The sequence below is a fragment of the Panthera leo genome, chromosome C2 (genome assembly GCF_018350215.1).
Source record: "Panthera leo isolate Ple1 chromosome C2, P.leo_Ple1_pat1.1, whole genome shotgun sequence".
NCBI lineage: Eukaryota > Metazoa > Chordata > Mammalia > Carnivora > Felidae > Panthera > Panthera leo.
Window position 1 is genome coordinate 93,819,239 of NC_056687.1, and position 20,399 is coordinate 93,839,637.

General features: G+C 41.2%; 1 protein-coding gene across 7 annotated transcripts in view; it reads right to left on the reverse strand.

Annotated features, from left to right (window-relative positions):
• FNDC3B (fibronectin type III domain containing 3B) overlaps positions 1-20,399 on the reverse strand; it is a 409,533-nt gene that overhangs the window by 190,758 nt on the left and 198,376 nt on the right. Inside the window, exon 1 of one of the 7 annotated variants that reach the window (XM_042954947.1) lies at positions 8,265-8,940. The exons of the other annotated variants lie outside the window; for them this stretch is intronic. The gene's annotated coding sequence lies outside the window, so the exon portion shown is untranslated. Of the gene's footprint in view, positions 1-8,264; positions 8,941-20,399 lie in introns of those variants that run through there. 7 annotated transcript variants of the gene reach the window in all.

Here is a 20,399-nt window from a genome sequence, read left to right on the forward strand (position 1 = left end):
CGTCCTCCCCCGCCCCAACTGACCCTACTACTGTTCCTGTTACATTCCAGCTTTAACCAGTAAAGGTAAGGACCCAGACTTTCCTATGGGCACACGTAGTCGTGAATAAAAATATCCAGACAACAAAAACTATCAGTAGCATAGCTTGGGATGGGGTGGTGATTCTGATTTTAAGGTTTTTGCTAGGTTCGGCCAAAAAACTCACAGGCCTATCTGCACACCAATGCTGGTTTCTCACTGACCAAGGGAAAGCAATACAGTGTGTTACTGCATGCGACTCTTCCTTCCCGTTCATAAAAGCATCTGTCCTTGCCATCGACTCCAACAGCCCTCTGTGTTTCCCCCCATACTTTGCCAAGCAAAGTGTGCCCAGTGTTTCACAGGCTCTTGGTAATGAGGCAAGCCACAACGGACAGGTCCTGTCCATGCCATGTGCCCACTTGGTTGCACTGCTAGTCAACACTGTTGGCCCTCACCCGCCCCCACTCAGCCAAGGTTTCTGAACCTTAAAACAAACAACGGGTAATTGCAAGGAATGCCTAACCTTGCCCCAATGAGCTGTGTCCTCATGGCACACCGCTAACACCAGACCCTGCCAAACAGCAGACTTTGGGGTAGAAAGTGACCAAATTGACAACAACAATCTTGTCTCAGTTGCACCCTTTAATATAGAATAAGTTTGGAACTCTAAGATCAAAAGAGAGTTTATAAAGTAATAAAAACTTCTTTCTATCAATTACCCTTTTTTGAGAAATGATTCAGGTGGAATAAAACTCTATTACTCATTCAGTAACATATTATGAATGCATTATATGCTTTGGGAGGTGCGTGTAGGTCAAAGCGAACAGAAACAAATCACGAGTTGGAAACTCAATGCCGAGCATTTTCTTCTGCTCGGGAAAAATCAGGAATATTCTCACAATCCTTTCTATTTACTAAGGCAGCCTGGTTTATTTACGAAAACTTGGCCACAAGTGGCCAGAATAAAGGCATTTCAATGGAGCTGTCTTTTACTTTCTTCCTTATTCTCTACCCCTTTCTCATTCTCCTTAAGAAGCATCTCTGGTGCATGCTTGGTTTCTAAAGGTCTGAGGAGACTATGGATGCTACAGTGAATGCTGAAGTCTGAAAGAAGTATTTCTCTCTCCCCCTCTTTGAGTCAGAAAATTCTGAACACAAGAGGATCCATTCAAGGCATGATGGAGTGCCTCACAGAGGCAGCAATATGTTCACAGTTGGCAAACAGAGATCTGTTTGGACAGTGAGCACAGCCATCCACTCAGCAAACATCAGCTTTCCTATTAGTTCACGGCAGAAAGAACCAGACGCTGGCGGCCCTTCTTTCAGACTCCAACACCACTTTGGGACAAGCCTTCTAAACAAAATGCCTTTGTCCAACAGTCACAATTCAGTGGGTCCCAACGGCTTTCCTAGAAGCTATGTCTGTCTATTCACAATTGCATTCGGACCCAAAAATCATTTGTAAAGGTCTGGAGGAAAAAACTAATGGGAACCACCCCAATTTCCATTTACAATAATAGATAAGAAATGGCTGAATGGCTTTATACCAATCAGTAAGAAAAGCAGTAGGAAAGGTACAAAGCATATGGTGAATCTAATGGGCTGTCTCTTCCTTTAAGGTGCTTTTGGGAGCACGGATGTTGTTACCATTGCATTCTGGAAGAACATCAAGTATAACCTTTCAGAGGGAAGCCAGAGGAAAGATGGAGTAAATTATGTATGTGAATGTGACATCCCTTCCTGTAAGGTTTCAAAATAATATGCTTATGCAGTGTCTTAAGAACTGTCAGTCCTGAAAGATGCCATAAACTCATTAAGATGTCCAGTTCTACCCAAACTTTCACCAAATCCTGCATGACATGAGTTAAAAAAAAAAAAAAAGAAAAAGAAAAAAAAACCCTAAAGACAGACGACAAACTCATGGCCTGTCTTGCTTTCTCCCACTTTGGGCATGAACTTGCTGTATGACTACTTATTCCTACGTATCTGATAAGAGAAATCTGCCAAAATGTCATTTTGCTTAGTATAAATATGAAATCAAATGAAAACAGGAGTATGATACGATGTCACAGAGGAAGGTCAGAGAGGGGGCGGGCAGTGTCCCCCAGGATATTATAGTGCCCATCGCTTATAACCTATTCTCATTACTAAGTATTCCTTTATACCTTACCTCCCTATCGACATCACTTCTATATATGTCAAAAATGAAGGGTAAATCTCAGAACCCAGAAAATTCTCCATGTAACAGATTTCTAAGAGTAAACCTTCCTAGGGATGCCTTGGTGGCTCAGTCGGTTAGTCATCCAACTTTGGCTGAGGTCATGAGCTCATAGTTCATGGGTTTGAGCCCCACATTGGGCTCTGTGTTGACAGCTCAGAGCCTGGAGTCTGCTTCAAATTCTGTCGGTCTCTGTCTGTCTGTCTCTCTCTCTCTCTGCCCCTCCCCCGCTCACACACTATCTCTCTCTCTCTCTCTCTCTCAAAAATAAATTAAACATTAAAAAAAAAATTAAAAAAAAAAAAGAGTAAACACTCCTCCTTAGGAAAACTACTGCCAGTCTATGGCTTGTTTTTTTGTACCGCCTAGGCGTTTTCACGTTTTTAAAGGTTGCAAAAGAAATAAAGAGGAATATGCATCAGAGACCATACATTTGCAAGATATTTACTATCTTGTCCTTTGTAGAAAGTTTGCCAATGTTGTAGCAAATCATTAAAAAGCCTCAAATAGGGGAGCCTGGGTAGCTCAGTCAGTTAAGCATCCAACTCTTGATTTCAGCTCAGGTCACGATCTCACAGTTTGTGAAATGGAGCCCGAGTGGGGCTCTGCACTGACAGTGCAGAGCCTGCTTGGGATTCTCTCTCTCTCCCCCTCCCCAGCTTGCTCATAAGCTCTACATAAACAAACCAACACTGTTTTAAGAAAGCCTCAAATAGGGACGCCTATTGGCTTAGTCGGTTGAACATCTGGCTCTCGATTTGGGTTCAGGTCCTGATCTCACAGTTTGTGGGATTGAGCCCTGGATAGGACTCTGCTTAGGATCCCCTCTCTCTCTGCCCCTCCCCTGTTCATGCTCGCTCACTCACTCTCTCTCTCAAAATAAATACATAAACTTTTAAAAAGCCTCAAATAATAACTCCAGATTCTATTTAAGCCAAATCATGAATGTGAAGCCCACTTATGACTGTGCTTTCAGATAATCTCTTCCAGGGTTCGAGGATCCAGAGACTCAGGACAAGATGAACATGACAGAATTGAGGACGGAAGAACCCCGGCCAGGATTCCACTGATTCAACTGCAGAGGTTTGATAAGACAATCCTATTCTACAGCTTCATAATAAGACAAATTCTTTATTCTTTGGAAACGTACCTAACAAACCACTCAAGATGGAGAATTCCTCACTTACAAAATTAGGAATCATTACCGCTTGCCCTTGTAAAAGGGTGTTAGTTGAATCAAGTGAGTCACCTCTTAGTCTCACCCTAAGAGAGGGTGAGAGAGATCTTTGTATCACATGAGGCCCTCTGGTTTTCTTATAGAATATGCCAAAGGAAATTCTGAATAAAAGAGAAGGCAAGGCAGAAGGCTTTACAAGACTTCTTTTGTTATTTCCTACGTGCACAAATCCAACCTCAGGTAGCTATGTTTTTCAGTGAATAAAGGAAAGAGGCTTTTTATGAAGGAAAATACTTAGTAAAGCCCAAACACCTAACCTACAAGCTGAAGAGTCATTAAAGAGAAGGAGGAAATAAAAGATAATTAGAAATTCCGGATGCTATAACTCCAAGTTCTACCTCAAGATGGCCGACTCAACTTAGTATGGGAATTCGGCAAATGTGATTTGCCAGCTACATCGCAGTTCAGTTGCCTTTTAAGGATGGTCAAGATCAAGTCTCAAATTTTTGTACACTCAAGGGTTTATTTGAGAAGGCTGCCAATTTTTTCGAAACTGATCATACGCATACACACACTACTTCAAGTACGACTCATATCCAAGTGATTGCATCATGCAAAAACTCATGAAGCAGAGTTGCCAGCTAAAAGAGACAGGACACACTCCATTAAAGTTGCATTTCAGATACAAAATAATTTTTCATGTAACTATGATCCAAAGTAATTTTTTTGTATATAAAATTTCTTGTATATATTACCTGTATATAGGAAATCCAACTTTAACTGGATATCCTCTATTTTTACTTGCTAAATCTGGCAACTGTACATGAAGAGTGAAGGGAAACCCTGCGTCTGTTAAACAGCTGCCATTTTGTAACACTCTTTAGGCTGGAAGGTGAGAAACAGGTGAGGATGACTTAGACTCTCAATCCGTCAGCAATTTGTGCAAAGAATGCTACAGAAAAGCAGTTAAAGACACAGCAGGAGACTCTCATTGCCTCATTCAAGCAACCACAGGGAAATAAAACGCCCAGGACTGGGAAATCCTCAAGAAGTGCGGACTTACCTTACAGTGCTGCTCTGAGTTCTCATGAGGTCACCCTCACAAGAAAAACAGCGGCAGAAGGGTACCGCTAGGGAGCTAACTAAAAGGCCCACTCCACTCTCACCCTCCTGGCAGACACACACTGCCCACATCCCTAATGTGTCCAAGTAGCAGTGTTACAGTCTTTGGTAAAGGGAGAAAGAAACGAGAAGAAACCCCACAGATACTAAAAGCTCTGGAAAGCAGCCAGAATCTGGGTGGAAAAACTCTACCCTGCACTTTCCCCGCTGGGGCTATGGCTTTCTCGAGAGAGGCACTCAGCCAGAACCCAGCCCCTATGATACGTTTCCAATGGAAGCGTTAACAGAACTTCACTGTAGGAGCCCTTAGAGAGACTGGATGCAACAGGGAGCTCTGAAAACATGGCTGGCCCCAACATCCACACGGGGATAAGATCATAAGCATAAAAATTCTGAAGTGTTGTTCAAATAAATCCACCAAGAAGATGGTGTTAGCTAACAAGTGCTGTTCAAACTCTAAACTTGTGCTCACATTTGCGTATGGGAGCAATTACGTTGACAACAATTGCCACAAAGATAGCCCTTTTATTAAAAATTAAATAACAGCAAAGGTACTTCGGTATACTTCTGAAAAAAATATTTACTGCTTCAAATGCTCCTTGCTCCTCTCCCCAGACTACAAGATCATTTTCGCCCGGTTCTCAGAGATAGTTTTACATTTCTAACTAAGCCAATAAGCTGAGGGCACATACACCATTGCATTCATGTGTTTAAACTCAATTCAAATGACAAAAAAAAAAAAAAAGAGAGAGAAGCAATTATTAGTACAACAGTGTGGTCAGTAACAGTGTTGTCAAAAATAAAATATTCCTAACAGCTACCACTCCTTCACTTGACATATTAAAAACATGAAAATAGCACTTCATTTACTTCTTCCCTTTCCTGTTCCCTATCCCCAAGCTAGGCATCCCAGGGTCCGGTGGTCAGCCTGCCATGGGGAGTGAAAGCTGGAGTGGGAGGAGGAGGAAGTCCAGGGGTAGAAACGGTCCAGCATAGAGCGTCCACATGAGAGGGTGGCCTAGCATGGGGATCAGGAGACCAGGTTGAAGAAAATATCAAGCATGGTGGCAACATCAAGCATGGTGGCAACTTGGAACTGGCATCAGAGCCTGAGCAGGGCAAAAAGGGAGTCTGGGGAATCAGAGCCCAAGGGGTAAGACAGGGGAAGCACTGTGAGGCTGACTACATGTGGAGGGAGACAGATTTCTCACTATCAAAGAAGAGTTTTATAGAAACGTGGTAAGGAAAATTAAAATGAACCCTTGGTTTTGGATTAGAACTGGATGTTATCAGAGCAAACACAGATTTACATGTATATACACACACATATATGTGTGTGTATATACATTGCATATACAACAGATATTATACATATATTCAAATATTCAATTATATATACACATTCAAATATTCAAATGTATGTATACACACATTATGTATATATATACATTCAAATATTCTCCAGCCCTGAACACAGTCTTGGAGAGATGCAACCCCCACAGTAACAGACGCACATACTACTCAGATCTTGGCTTCTAAATACTATTTTCTTCTAAAAGAAACCAGGAATTCCTAGGAAATGGTTAATTCAGGACTATGGCAGGAAAATTTCAAGACAAGCCTGGAAGATCTTTTTGTACCAGAAAGGAAGTGGTCAACAAATGATGGGGACATGTTAAAAGAACACATAAGATGGCTGGAAGAGATTTTATGTGAGCATCAAAATAAATGATATTACTAATGGATTATAACCCACTGAATTAAACCAGAACCATGATGTGACTCTTAATCTCAGCGTCATGTGTTCGAGCCCCACACTGGGCATGGAGCCTGCTTTAAATAAATAAATAAGTAAATAAGTAAACCAAAACCATGTGTCTGAACTAGAATGAACAAATGAGGAAATGGACATTTTGACACTGACTTATTTACGTTCCTACAAAATACTTATTGCAAAGGGAAAATGAGAAAATCTGTAAGAGAGAAGACTGGCAGATACCCAACAAGTGCCAGAAGGCATTCTATTTGTATTTGTAACAATTATGTTAAGTCTGAGGCTGTTTCATAAATTTTAAAGAATCATTTTTTAAAGAGAGGAAAGTGATGGCTTAAAGCATATATTTAACCCCACCAAACATGTAAACAATGTCCACTTACTTTCTCCTGAGAGCTCTTGCGGCTTTCTCAGGGAAAAGAGAAAAGGGAGATGTTCTCATTGGTGTGGTCCATTCTGATTTTATCACACTTTAAGGCTGTCCTTAAACTCGAGATCCCCTTCTTCTGTTCAGAATGGAATCTCTCACCATGCACGTGCAGAGTTCAGATCACAGAGCTAGGCACAACTGGAGACATCAACCAAATCCCACCTCTACCCCTCCATTTTACAGATGAGAAAACCGAGGCCCCAGAAAGACCAAGGGGTAACACCAAACTCAAGGAAAGAGGAAAAATGACAAATAGAAAGCAACTATAAAAAGTGAAACATCAAAGAAACCTTTATGAAATGTGAAAGTTCTGGGCGTCTGGGTGGCTCAGTCTGTTAAGTGTCCGACTTCAGCTCCGGTCATGATCTCGCAGTTTGTGAGTTCGAGCCCCGCGTCCGGCTCTGTGCTGACAGCTCAGAGCCTGGAGCATGCTTCGGATTCTGTGTCTCCCCCTCTCTCTGCCCCTTCCCTGCTCATGCTCTGTGTCTCTCTGTCTCTCAATAATAAATAAATCTTAAAAAAAAAATTATAAAATGTGAAAGCTCTTCTCAGCAATCGAAAGCTTTCATGTGGGAGGCCTTGTCTTAAAGGGAGGCCTTTAAGATTTGAAGGAACAACTCACAGTCCCCTAAAAATGTCCTCTATAACAATAATTACCATTGCACATTTATGAAGGCTCACACTATGTGCCAAAAATCATGCTAAGTGTTCCACATAATCTCGTTTAATCCTCACAGCTCTGTAAGGTAGAAATTTATCATCCCTCTTTCACTGTGTTGGAAATTAAGGAGTAGAGTCATTATGTAACTCATTTAAGGTCAGAAAGTTTGAGGCAGAAGACCCAAAACTGAACCCAGGGAGCCTGACTTCTGAAGCCTGGGCTCTGAAAGTGCTTGCACCCAGTCCTGGGGGCCCAATTGGTCTGCCCCGCCTGTGCGACCGCCTCGTGATTTAACGGGTACTACCCTGAGCAGGCTGGTGTCAAAGGGGAATGAACTCCTTTGGCATTCTCCATGTGGACAGTAGTCCAGAACAAGGATTCTCAAAACGTGATTTGCTAAAAACAAGCACGTCAAAGATGCGGGAATTCAAAGAAATGAATATGGAGGAAACTGAAGTTACCCGCCCAGACGATAAACAGTCTACAGCACAACTTCTCAGATCCCGTAACACGTTAACGTGTGGCATAGAGCTCGAAGAATCTGCAGTGATGACAACGTTATCTAAGAAACTTTTGCCATGAAGCGAAAGCAGCAAGAGCCAGATCCCTGCCCTGCATGGGATTCTTCACCTAACAAGTCTCGGTACATTTCAAAACATGCTACAGAGTGTAGCGTTTGTTTCCTTACAAACTCATTTCATGGCAAGAGCAATTTCTAGTAAGTGACTAAAATCATTTCACACATTTTTTTCTCACAGACTCCATCCAAACGCTCATCTACACATTGTAAAGGCACTGCCAAGAGTCAGTCCCTGAAAACAAAAACGGAATGCAAAGTTAAGGAGGAAAAGAAATACCTACCATTCAATACACAAATGGTTCCAACCTCATACTAGTATGAATAGCTTTGTATCTTGGATCACAACTTTTTGAAAAAAATGACTAGAGGTCATGATTTAATTTAAAGTAACTTGGACTTTCTTTTATGTCAACTTTTACAGACCCAGGTTTGTTTCTCCTCCTGATGAAAAATTAGTTATAACCTGGGAAACAAATTCTATGAAGGTCCCTCGTAGCTCTGATTAACCACCTCCCAGCAGTGCTAAGGAAGCCTGAGAAGCCATTGCTTCACCAAGGCAACCTGATAACATAACAGGTTTCTTAGCAACATGGTAGTCAGAGTAACCATTCACCATGGTATTAGAATTAGGTTACCCACCCGGGTAGAGGCCAAAGGAATAATTTAAACTCATTAAATCTATAGGCCCAAGGTAACAAGAAAAACACAAAATTTTTTAATGCCATTTGTGGTTCACCTATGAAATTAAGTTCTCATGTGACTTTTCAGTGCTACAGTAGATAAGTAGATATTTAGAAACATAATTCCCAAATGTAAAACAATCCTTAATGTTTTTAATACCTTTTTTTAAAAAGAAATTTGGAGCTGGCTATATGATCTATGTTACAAGTAGAGTCTTTTCAATAGAGTATTTTTTCACCAACAGTGAAAACTTAACAGGGCAAGGTATAATTCTGATAAGATCATTTGATAGAAGCAGAAAGTTATAATCCAAATACAAAAAACAAAAACTTTAGAGTGTGTATGCAAGTACTCTTAATAAATAAATAACAAAATAACAAATAAATAACAAAAAATCATGATGATTTCCAATTCATTAAAAACATCTATGAAACAAAAGAGTGATAATTTACTTTTAAAGTCAAATACTTATATAACCATTGGCTCACATATTACAGAAGGTTAAATGTTCTATGGATGGAAAGAAATAAATTCATAATTTATATAAATACCACTTCCCAAAAGCTACAGCAGAGATTGTTTGTGTTGGGAAAATAAAGGTTTAAAATTGCACTCAAGAGTTACATGAGCTATTCAGTTTTACGGTCCTTGCAACCCCAGTCATTTCCATCGTACTTAAGATCACTTAAGAATTCATAAAAATAGAATGTTTTTCACAAATGCTATGCTTTCACATTGGGAGCTTTTCAGTCTCATCTCACCCACTGAAAGAATATTCCAAAAGAAATATAAGGCTGATTATCAAATGTGACTGTTATCTTTCATAATGACACATAATCTCACTCATAATTGTAGAGTGTAGATCCTGCTTTATATATTATTTCACATGGCAGGTAAGTCATCTAAGGCAAGAATCACACATTTCCATTTTTATAGCTCTTGAAGCACCTGCTAGAGAACCTGGCAAACAGGAGGACCTCACTAATGGCTGCTGACCGGACAAATGCTTGAATCAGTACCACTCCACAACAGTGTAACTAACTCTTAAGACAATTTTGTAAATTTTGCCTGTTCACCCATAATTATTTTTCTTTGCCATTCACCTCTCAGTGTAAGCACTTCATTTATAAACGTGATGCAATTTTTGAGAAGCTTTATTTGATCTTCCTTTTGGGGCAATACCTTGCGTCATCACAGTTTCCTCACAAGGACTCGTTTCTAGACATCAAAACCATCTTCCCTTCCATCAAAGAGTCCCAGAACGAGAAGCAAGAAAGACACCAGGCCAAGCAAACCCAGACAAAATGCAGGCATCCCAAACCCTACACGAGTCCAGCAGTGGTGAAGGGCAGAGGTGCCCCCAGCCAGCAACCAAAATGCGATGGGAGCATGTGGAACAGGAAGTGTCACCAAGCACAAGATTACAAACCAACAAGTAGGCGCTATCAGCCAAAAAGAAAAAGCCATTCAACATAATCAATCTACTAAACACAGAGTAACACGACCCAGACTCTGTACTGGAGTAGTACCCTGCAGTACCTTTTAATATATGGAGACTAACAACCCAAATATCACGGAAAAAAAAAAATGATAGTGCAAGTGAGAAAGAAGGTCAGAGGAAGAGGACAGAGAAGACAGACTGCGGCCTGGCATTTAACACTGGTAACACAAGATTACAGATTTGGAGAGGAGTCGAAAGACAGAAATGAGAAATGAACAATCATCAGTGTACCCTTACGACATTCACTGCTTTGCAAATACACTGCATTCTTCTTGATGTTGACACTCTAGACAATGAGTTCTTCCAAATAATCACCGGAGTTCTGAAGACGTTGTTGTTTCTAGCCTGAAATAACTGATTTGATACATCCAACCTGGATGGATAAGAATTTATATTTCCGGAGCTCTGAAGTGAAGTCCTTGTAACCATAATATGTACGCCAGGGACTATAGGCTCTTCATAGGGGAAATACTAAAAGTCAGATGAAGTCAGGAGTCGTAATCAACTATAATTGGAGAGTATAAAAGTCAAAATAAAATAGGGGATAAGATACCTACAGAATTAATCCTTCCTGAATAAATACAGTGAGCGCACCCAACAACAGAAAGGCAAATTAGTGAACTGGTATCAGTACTTATAAAACAGTCTTCTGAGAGGGGCACCTGGGAGGCTCAGTTGGTTGAGCATCCAACTTCGGTTCAGGTCATGATCTCACAGTTTGTGAGTTCAAGCCTCACGTCGGGTTCTGTGCTGACAGCTCAGAGCCTGGAGCCTGCTTCGGATTCTGTGTCTCCCTCTCTCTCTGTTCCTCCCCCGCTCACACTCTCTCTCAAAAATAAATAAATAAACATTAAAAACAAAACAAATAAACAAACAAAAAGTCTTCTGCAAATATGATTATGAGGAGTTGGTTTTCCGGAGCCTGGTCACAAACCCTACCTCCGTCTTCCCATGTATGCTTAAAATTGAGTTTTCTACCCTGTGAAACCAAGAATCACATTGTTACATTAGGAGAAACAGTACATCTGGCAACACGTATGTCACACGCACCATCTCTGACCCCAATCCAAGGCCATGGCAGACCTCACCAAACGCTGCACCTTTCCCACTGAGCCCAGAGGGTGTTTCTGGATCCTGCATTCAGCACTCCAGTCAACGACAATCAGTTGGTTGTGAGTTGGCAGGGAAGTTGAAACTTCATTTTCCTTGCTACAAAACAGACAGTGCTTGAAAGTCTGGATTTGAAACCTAGATCTACCACTTAAATAGTCTGCATAAGCTCTGAGAAACTCAGGCCTTCTAACCTCTAGAAGGGGTCGATGAGGAGGACAGTGATGACAGGGTCAACTCTTACAGTATTAACAGTGATGGTTGAGAGTAAGCAAATGTTTACTATGTGTTGAGTTCCTCTAAGACACTCCCACTGCCCCCAAAATATACCACTGTGTTCAGATTTAATAACAACACATACATCAAATACTGCTACAACACTAAGTGACTCTGTGAGTTTAATAGTGAGGACTAGGACTAAAAAACAGTAATAATACACACAGACACAGGAGCAAACTCAGTGAGATGAGGCCAAAAGGACTCAGTCTGCAAGCATCATCAGCCGTATGCTGTGTGATCTTAGGCAAATTACACAGCTTCTTTGAGCCTCAGTCCCCTCACCTGGAAAATAAAGGGGGTTGGCTATTTACTCCTAAAATTGCATGATCTTATAAGTGAAATGAGATTATATATGTAAAGGTAATTTCAGGTTCACTGTTTTATCATGAAACAAAACACAATCACTATCAAACCACAATCAAATTTCTGAATATTTAATCCTCAACCTCTCCCCACCCAGATGTTACACTGAATAAACTTACTACCCATTACTGTTTAGTTTAATCTATCCAATTACACCTAATAGTATTTACAGGGATGAAACTTACAAACTGACCACAGAAAGAAAGGAATTTCCTAACAAATGCTGTGTGAAACACTGTGATGCTGTGATCAGTTTCCTACCGTACTGTTTCCAAGAACACTGGAAGTGTTTCCACCTTAACCTCTGGTGGCTCCCATAGTTTGTGGGTCACCGGTAGTCTTTCTAAGAAGGTTTACATTTGAGACTGTGTAATTTTAAAACCCCAGGAAAGGACAGCTCACTGTAGGAATCCCACGGTGTTTCCGAACCACAGCCATTCCCACAGCATCACGCTCACTGCCCTTTATTCTGTTCACCCCAGCCCTGTTTGCCTGGGGCCTCGCACCTTATAAAGCACCTTTATAAAGGATCAGACACTCAGAGCAGGCTGGACTCACAAGACAGAAACAAGGCTCCAGGAGGAAAGAGACATGGTTTCAAGCAGCAGGTGTGAAGCCATGCGGCCTGGGCTGGCAATCCCGCTCCCTTTCTCGCTAGCTGTGAATCTGGTCAAGTACCTAACTTATCAAGACACACTGAGCAACCTCAGTTGCTAAGTATTTGAGAATAATAAACGATCACAATTAAACTAGCTCCTTGGTGTTTCCCCATTCCAAACAATGTAAGAAACCTAACTGAACGATGTGATTTTTGAAGAAAGCAAATAGGCAAATTTATTCAAAACACTAGTTTCCTGGGACTATCACTTATCATTAGATTTAAGAAGGCACTGCTTTCATACTCCAAAAATGGAAACGACTACCTTGTTGCCATGGTGAGCCCCTGTTGAGGTGGGAGCACCTTGTCAGAGAGAATTTGAAATAGAATGCAGTTAATTCTCAATGACGGGTGTTGTAGAAGAGACACCAGCAGAAAGGTAGAGGCGGGACAAGATGTCCTCTAACAAACCTGCCCTAAGTGAACATTTGTTTTCACGCATCTTGAAAACTAAGTGTCAATGACAATATTGTAATGGAACTTTTTTTAAAAACAAATTTCCCCTTCTAAAATGGCACCATGGTACAAAGCAAACTATATCTTAGAAAAAAGAACAATTGTAGGGTGCCTGGGTGACTCAGTCGGTTAAGTGTCTGACTCTTGATTTAGGCTCAGGTCATGATCTCATGGTGAGACTGAGCCCCGCGTCCCGTTCTGCACTGACAGCACTGAGCCTGCTCGGGATTCTCTCTCTCTCTGACCCTCTCCACTCTCTCTCTCTGCCTCAAAATAAATAAACTTAAAAAACAAACAAACAATTGTGAATATCCCATTATTATGATTAAAATTTACAAACTTCAGGCAAGTTCACTGTTCTTTGGAAGCAAATATTAATGCTAATAAAAATACTCACAGTTCCCCAACTATAAAAAACATAGGAAATAAAGTTTAAATGCTTCCCTTCCCACTGACATGGTTCATTGCTAGCGCCCTTCTTCCAATAGTGGGGGAAACACCTGGAAGTGATAAAACAAGAGAGAACAAAAGACAATGATCTAAATGAGTGCAAACTGCACAACGCAATGTAAAATGTTGCAAGGTAGGGGGCGCCTGGGTGGCTCAGTCAGTTAAGCGGCCGACTTCGGCTCAGGTCATGATCTCGCGGTCCGTGAGTTCGAGCCCCGCATCGGGCTCTGTGCTGACAGCTCAGAGCCTGGAGCCTGTTTCGGATTCTGTGTCTCCCTCTCTCTGACCCTCCCCCGTTCATGTTCTGTCTCTCTCTGTCTCAAAAATAAATAAACGTTAAAAAAAAATTCAAAAAAAAATGTTGCAAGGTAGGTAAGACACCTGGGGCACAGTAAAGAAAGGAGGTGTGATAAGACCTTCACATTTTAGGAGGAGGTTGGGGCACTTGAGGCCTGGAACCGAACACAAAGACCAGAAGACAAGATGCCCAGGGTATGCACTCAGTATAGCTCACAGGCTTGAAATCTTTCCAACCTAAACTCAACACCAGCACTCAAAACATGAAAAAGCAAGGCCCTACCCATATCACAATAGTACCACTTAGCAGTGCTTTAAAAACTTTGCTTAAAAAGTGAAAAATGAGGTTTTAGGGGTGCCTGGGTGGCTCAGTCAGTTAAGCGTCCAACTTTGGCTCAGGCCATGACCTCACAGGTCATGGGTTTGAGCCCCGCGCTGGCTCTGGGCGGATAGCTCAGAGCCTGGAGCCTGCTTCAGATTCTTTGTCTCCTTCTTTCTCTGCCCCTCCCCCACTTGCACACTCTCTTTCCCAAAAATAAACATAAATAAATAAATAAATAATAAGAGGTTTTAACTGTAACTCAGTGTAGGCTGAGTTCTAAATAATAGCAATAAAAACAAAGAGGTTGACCAAACGCATCTGTAGTATGTCTTCAGGCTGAAATTCATGGAAGATGGTTTAAAAGTTATAGAAATAACTGAAACAATGATGTCTGAAATTTTTAGTATTTTCATTACACATTCTCCGGAACTGATCTCTAATTCGTGTATTAAAACAATCATTCCTCCAATAGGTACTGAGTGCCCAAACACCAAGCATTGCCCTGAGTGACATGCAGGGGAACAAAACCCCCAACACTGCTACTTACACAAAGCTCACCTCTTTGGCTGGGTTGGCCAGAGTGGTGTAACAGTCGATCACTAATACAGTAATTCTGTTACACATTACTGCTACCCAACAAATAGGCAGGGGGCAAGAAATGTTTTCACCTAAGACAACTGCATTCATTTTTCAAAACAAATAGAATTCTTTTAAAGTTTTACTTATTTTAGTAATCTCTGTACCCAATGTAGGGCTCGAACTCATAACTCCAAGATCAAGACTTGCGTGCTCTTCAGACTGAGCCAACCAGGTGCCCCCAAATAATAGAATTTTTTATAATAGGATTTTTAAGGTGCTCCTTTAAAAGGAGCAACACAGGGGTACCTGGGTGAATCAATCAGTTAAGTGATTGACTTCAGCTCAGGTCATGATCTCATGGTTCATGAGTTCAAGCCCCGCATCAAGTTCTGTGCTCACAGCTCAGAGCCTGGAGCCTGCTTCCGATTCTGTGTCTCCCTCTCTCTCTCTGCCCCTCCCCTTCTCATGCTCTCTCTCTCTCTCTCTCTCTCTCTCTCTCTCTCAAAAATAAAGTTGTTTTTTTTTTTTTTTAAAAGGAGCAACACATATAAAAAGAAGGCAGTTCTACAAACACTTTTGGACAGAAGAACACACACAGCTGATCATCTCAACTAAGATATAGAGAAGTCAACCATATACTTCTGATACCTCAGGAGAATGACTGCACATGGAGTTCTTCTCGGAGGCGAGCCACCGTGCAGTATCCCGGAAGAACTCATTTAGAAGAACCAGTATGTCACCACCTGACACAATAATGGAGACAAGACCTTACGAGAGTCCCCCACCTCCAGCTGCTAAGTAAGTTAAAAAATAAAAAGTAAGTTAAATCAGGTTGTCAGGGACGGCTTTGGCTTTGAAACTCAAGTCAGACACACTGCGAGCCACGTAACCTCTTTTGGTTGTCGGCGAGAACACTGAAAAGCCACAGTGCAGTGCTTGTTTGGAGACACAGTGATAACGTAGCTCACCGAAAGTATGAGAGAGAACAGGCTGAGGAAGAGAACGCCGACATGGAAAAATCTTTGGCCTCGGCCTCTCTGCACCCTCTCATGTGTTGAAGAGAAAAGCAAAGACTGGGGAGGTGCTACAGGAGGACACGCAGAATATCCATTATTCTTCTCCCCTCTATTTCACTTTCTCATGCTGGCGGAGGATTTGTAAGATAGGAATAAGAAGAGCACAGTGCCAAGGCACTAGAAGTCAGAAATTTGGGGACATGGCACGTGCATCTTCCCCCTTGTCAAGTTTATGAGGTTTGTCAGGCTTTTCTAAGACCGGGGGTGTCGTCAATGAGTCTGGGGGTGTTTTCGAGGAGGGGACCCATAAATGTGCCCTAACCATCAATCTTTAAATATCTGACTGAGTAAAGCAAGCATCTGAGATGCTTTTTGAAGGACTTTGCCACAATGCTCAAATCCCAAATTGGGAGGGGTTTTTCTAAAATATTGCATAGAGGTGAGGAGACGAACATATGCAATCCCAAATTTTATTTCTTTAAAAAGAAACGGACAACAATTCATGAACGACACCGTTACTTTTGCCAGGCTCCATAAGTTAAAAAAACCACGGCAGATAGAACATCACAGAGGGAGAAGTTTCCATCACTGGAGGATGGGAGTGAGGCAAGGAATTCTAAGAACAATTCATTCATGGAAATTCTCTAAGCTCCCCAACTTTGGAAAGCCCTACTTCAGCTTTCTTCCTCTTCTAGCCTCAGCATCTACAATCAAGTTTTTGTCACGTAGAGTCATTCTCCTTTTTTTAAAATCTCGGTCTCCGAGTAAAACAGAAGGTACAGTCTCCAAAAGCAGTGATCGCTTGCAAAAGCTAGCAATTCAGTAAGAATTCAATATACACCTAGTATATTAAATTTTTTAGAGAGAAGCAAAGAAGGCACAAAATCTACATGAAGTCAGTGCAGTATAATTACTTCCTTGTAATTAAAAGGCACAGTGAAAACCTTAGGCAAATTATTTTTCTTTGTTAGGAATTAAATTACCAATACAAAGTTCACAGAGCCCATTGGCCTGTTTTCTGGCAACAGCAGGGAAATTTTCCTGTAACTATGATAAACATATTCTAAGTAAAATGATACAAGGTAACATGAAATGCTGCAAATACGAGGGAGTTAAGTTTTGTTCCTGAGTTTTTAAAATAAAACATTTCCTTTCAAGTCTCAATAAGAAAGAGATCACTGCAGAAGAACTTAACTCCATCTTTAAACACTTGAAAATAAGATAAATACAGTCTGTAAAAGAACTGAGTATCTCCAGCTCTCTCAAAATAAGAATGCAAGTAATGAAAACAGAAATGTTCTGCTTTTTTTGCACAAATAATTTTTCAGAGGTGACACCTACACAGGATTAGGTGTCTTCCGTGTCTATCTGGATTGCTCATCTATCGATTTCTAGGCTATCAGGCTAATCAATGGATATGGTGAGAGGAAGAAAAATGGCCAGAAACAGGCCAGGACATTTTTTTCTAAGACTATCTAGTAGAAAGATATGGGAATTCTTTTCTCTCTCTCTCTTTTTTTTTTTTTTTAAGAGAAAGAGTATATAAGCAGGGGAGAGGAGCGGGGAGGGGGGGGATGGAGAAGGAGGGAGGGAGAGAGAGGACGGAAGAGGGAGAGAAAGAATCTTAAGCAGGTTCCATGCTTGATTCCACGACCCTGGGATCATGACGTGAGCTGAAATCAGGAGTGGGATGCTTACCCAACTGAGCCCCCCAGCATCTCCAGCCTTTTATAAATGAAAAGGTCATGTGTCACATGAAAAGACACCAGGAAATGGACACAACCTACTAAAGAGCCGACCAAGCAGACGATGGAGCTGAGAGGGTCTTCTTGACAGATCAATGTTCCTGACAAAAGGAACTGATGAGAGCACACACCTTCAAAATGGCAAACAGTAATGGCCCTTGTCTACCATCCTGGAAAAAAAAAATTTTTTTTACAGGTAGTATTTCACTACTTAGACACCAATTTTCAGAACAGTCACAACATTCATTCTTAATATTTGAATTTTGGTCTGTTTTTTTCTTCTTTGCTTCTAAATCTTAAAAACTTTATTTGTGGAACAGGTGGTTGGCTGTGCTTATGAAGTGATCAAACTGAAAGGCTACACATCCTGGGCCACTGGACTGTCTGTGGCAATTTTGGCAGAAGTATTGTGAAGAATCTTAAGTGGGTGTGCATCCAATTTCCACCGTGATAAGGGTCTCTATGGAATAATAGATGATGTCTTCCCTGGTGTTCCTTGCATCATGGGACAGAATGGAATCGCAGATGTTGTGAAGGTGACAGACTCCTGGGGAAGGGCCCGTCTGAAGAAGAGCACAGACACATTTTGCAGGATCCAGAAAGAGCTGCAGTCTTGAAGCCTTCTAATCCTGGGACACTTCACTGTCTACGCTACAACCGGATTTTAGTTGGGGGTTGTACATATTGTTCTTTTTACGTGATCAGTGACTCAAGCAGTAATATTAAAAGGGGCTAGGAAAAACACCAGTTTCCTAACATTACGTTCACAAAACCGTGCAGCTATATCCTGACGCTGGATAGTACCTATCTGGTGCAGTCCTAACCCGATTAACGCAAAAGCGGCTCCCCCACCCCTTGGAGGCACCACCACCAAGGCTGCATATGCTACAGTTGCTCTTCAAACCAGACCTGTGTTTAAAATGTGTGTCACAGAACTTCTAGTTCCCTCAGAATACCTACACCAACTTTTTTCTGCAATCGCATCCTGGGATCCGACATATAAATCCAATATTGCGTGTATTGCGTGTAACTGCTCTAAAGGATGTTATTTTGTGTACTGTATGCATCAGGACGGTTACATTGCCATAGGGTCTAAAAAGAAAAGTCTGCATAGAAACAAAGCAATCAACTATCCAAGCGGCACACCAACTAAAACAAACATTGAACGGTGAAAGAAAATTCACACGTGAGAATTATTAGCAAAAGGGGTAACAGAGGAGATCTGTGATACTAGAGGAGATACTAGTGAAATAATTTTAAAATAGTACTTCCTAGTTGGTTCAGTCGGTCAAATGTCCGACTTCGGCTCAGATCGTGATCTCGTGGTCCGTGGGTTCAAACCCCACGTCGGGCTCAGTGCTGACAGCTCAGAGCCTGGGACCTGCTTTGTATTCTGTGTACCCCCCCCCCCTCCCCTGCTTACACTCTGTCTCTGTCTCAAAAATAAACATTAAAAAAATAATAATTTAAAATAGTATTTCCTAAAGCAAAGGAAAACCCCAGAGGAAAATTTCTCACAACTGTGATCTGAGACGCTGGTATTGTAGCTCGGGAATAACTGGACAGTGCTCCCAACATCTAAACCTTCATCTCCTTCACAATTATGTCTGTCGGGTCACATTGCCCTGTGAGATATACAGACAATTAGCCTTTCTAGTCTGCAGGCTGGCAAGCCAAATTGCCAGTAACATCACCATCTCACTTAAAATTTGAAACTTTACTGATCCCGAATTTTTTTTTAAAGGCCTGATTTTTTTTCTTGCCTTTTGCTCATACTGCCCGAGGATGTCAACAGAACCAAAGACTGGAAAAGGATCTCATATTTTTCTAAGTTTTGCCAGAAAGCATACCCCCCTTCATCCCTCTTAACCAATGCTGTTTTCTTCAAAGCCATTACCACCTCTGGTGACGGTGTATGTTTATTCATTTAATTCTTTACTGTCTGTTTCATCCTGTTGGTTCTACTTCCTGTTGTCTTCTCAGCACAGAGAACCATGAATGACATGGTCAGAGCTCATTAGTATGAGCTGAATGAAAGAACAATGCAAGAAGTACCAAAGATCAAAAGTCAAGGTTTTGAGGTCAATGGAGACCTGGGCTCAAATTTCCACACAAATTCCAAAGAGCAACCGCCCCGGGTTCAAATATCCATCCCTTAACAGTTATTTGACTTCAGATAAATTACTTATAATTTCTACATTTCTATTTCGTCATTTGTACTTTAAATAACAGCGCTTTATCACAAAGTAATTATGGGGATCAGAAGCAGACTACACACTTAGCCACGTACCCAGCATACACTAAGTATGAATAGAAGTCAGCTTGGTGGTATTAATGCCGATCACTATGCCAAAATGGGGGTCGGCGTGGGGAGGGGGACAACACAAAAAATCCTTAGTCTCCATGTAACCGTTTAATAATCTTATAATGTAGTTGAATTTATTAATATTGAAAGGGTTATCTTAATCGAGAGCTAGAACAGACCAGACACTGGTCTACCTAAGACTAGCAAAACTTGGAGAAGTGAAAATATCAAGTGCCACCAAAGACTGAAAGAAACGTAACATCATCCAAAGACAAAACAAAATGTTCTCAAATAGCCTGACTGTAAGATCAATAAATAGCCTAACCAGGTTTTCACCGACAATCAGAAGTGGGTTACAATGACACACATCCTGACAAAGTTCTGAGAAGCATAGTGGGTCCATAATTAAGTAAAGCAACTCACTTTAAGGACACAGCTAAAGAGAAATAAAAATCCGTCTTTTAAATATATCTGTAAAAACTGAGAACAAACTGAGGGTTGATGGGGGGTGGGAGGGAGGGGTGGGTGGGTGATGGGTATTGAGGGCACCTGTTGGGATGAGCACTGGGTGTTGTATGGAAACCAATTAGACAATAAATTTCATAATAAAAAATAAATAAATAGATCTGTAAAGTAGAGGAGAAATTCTAGGTT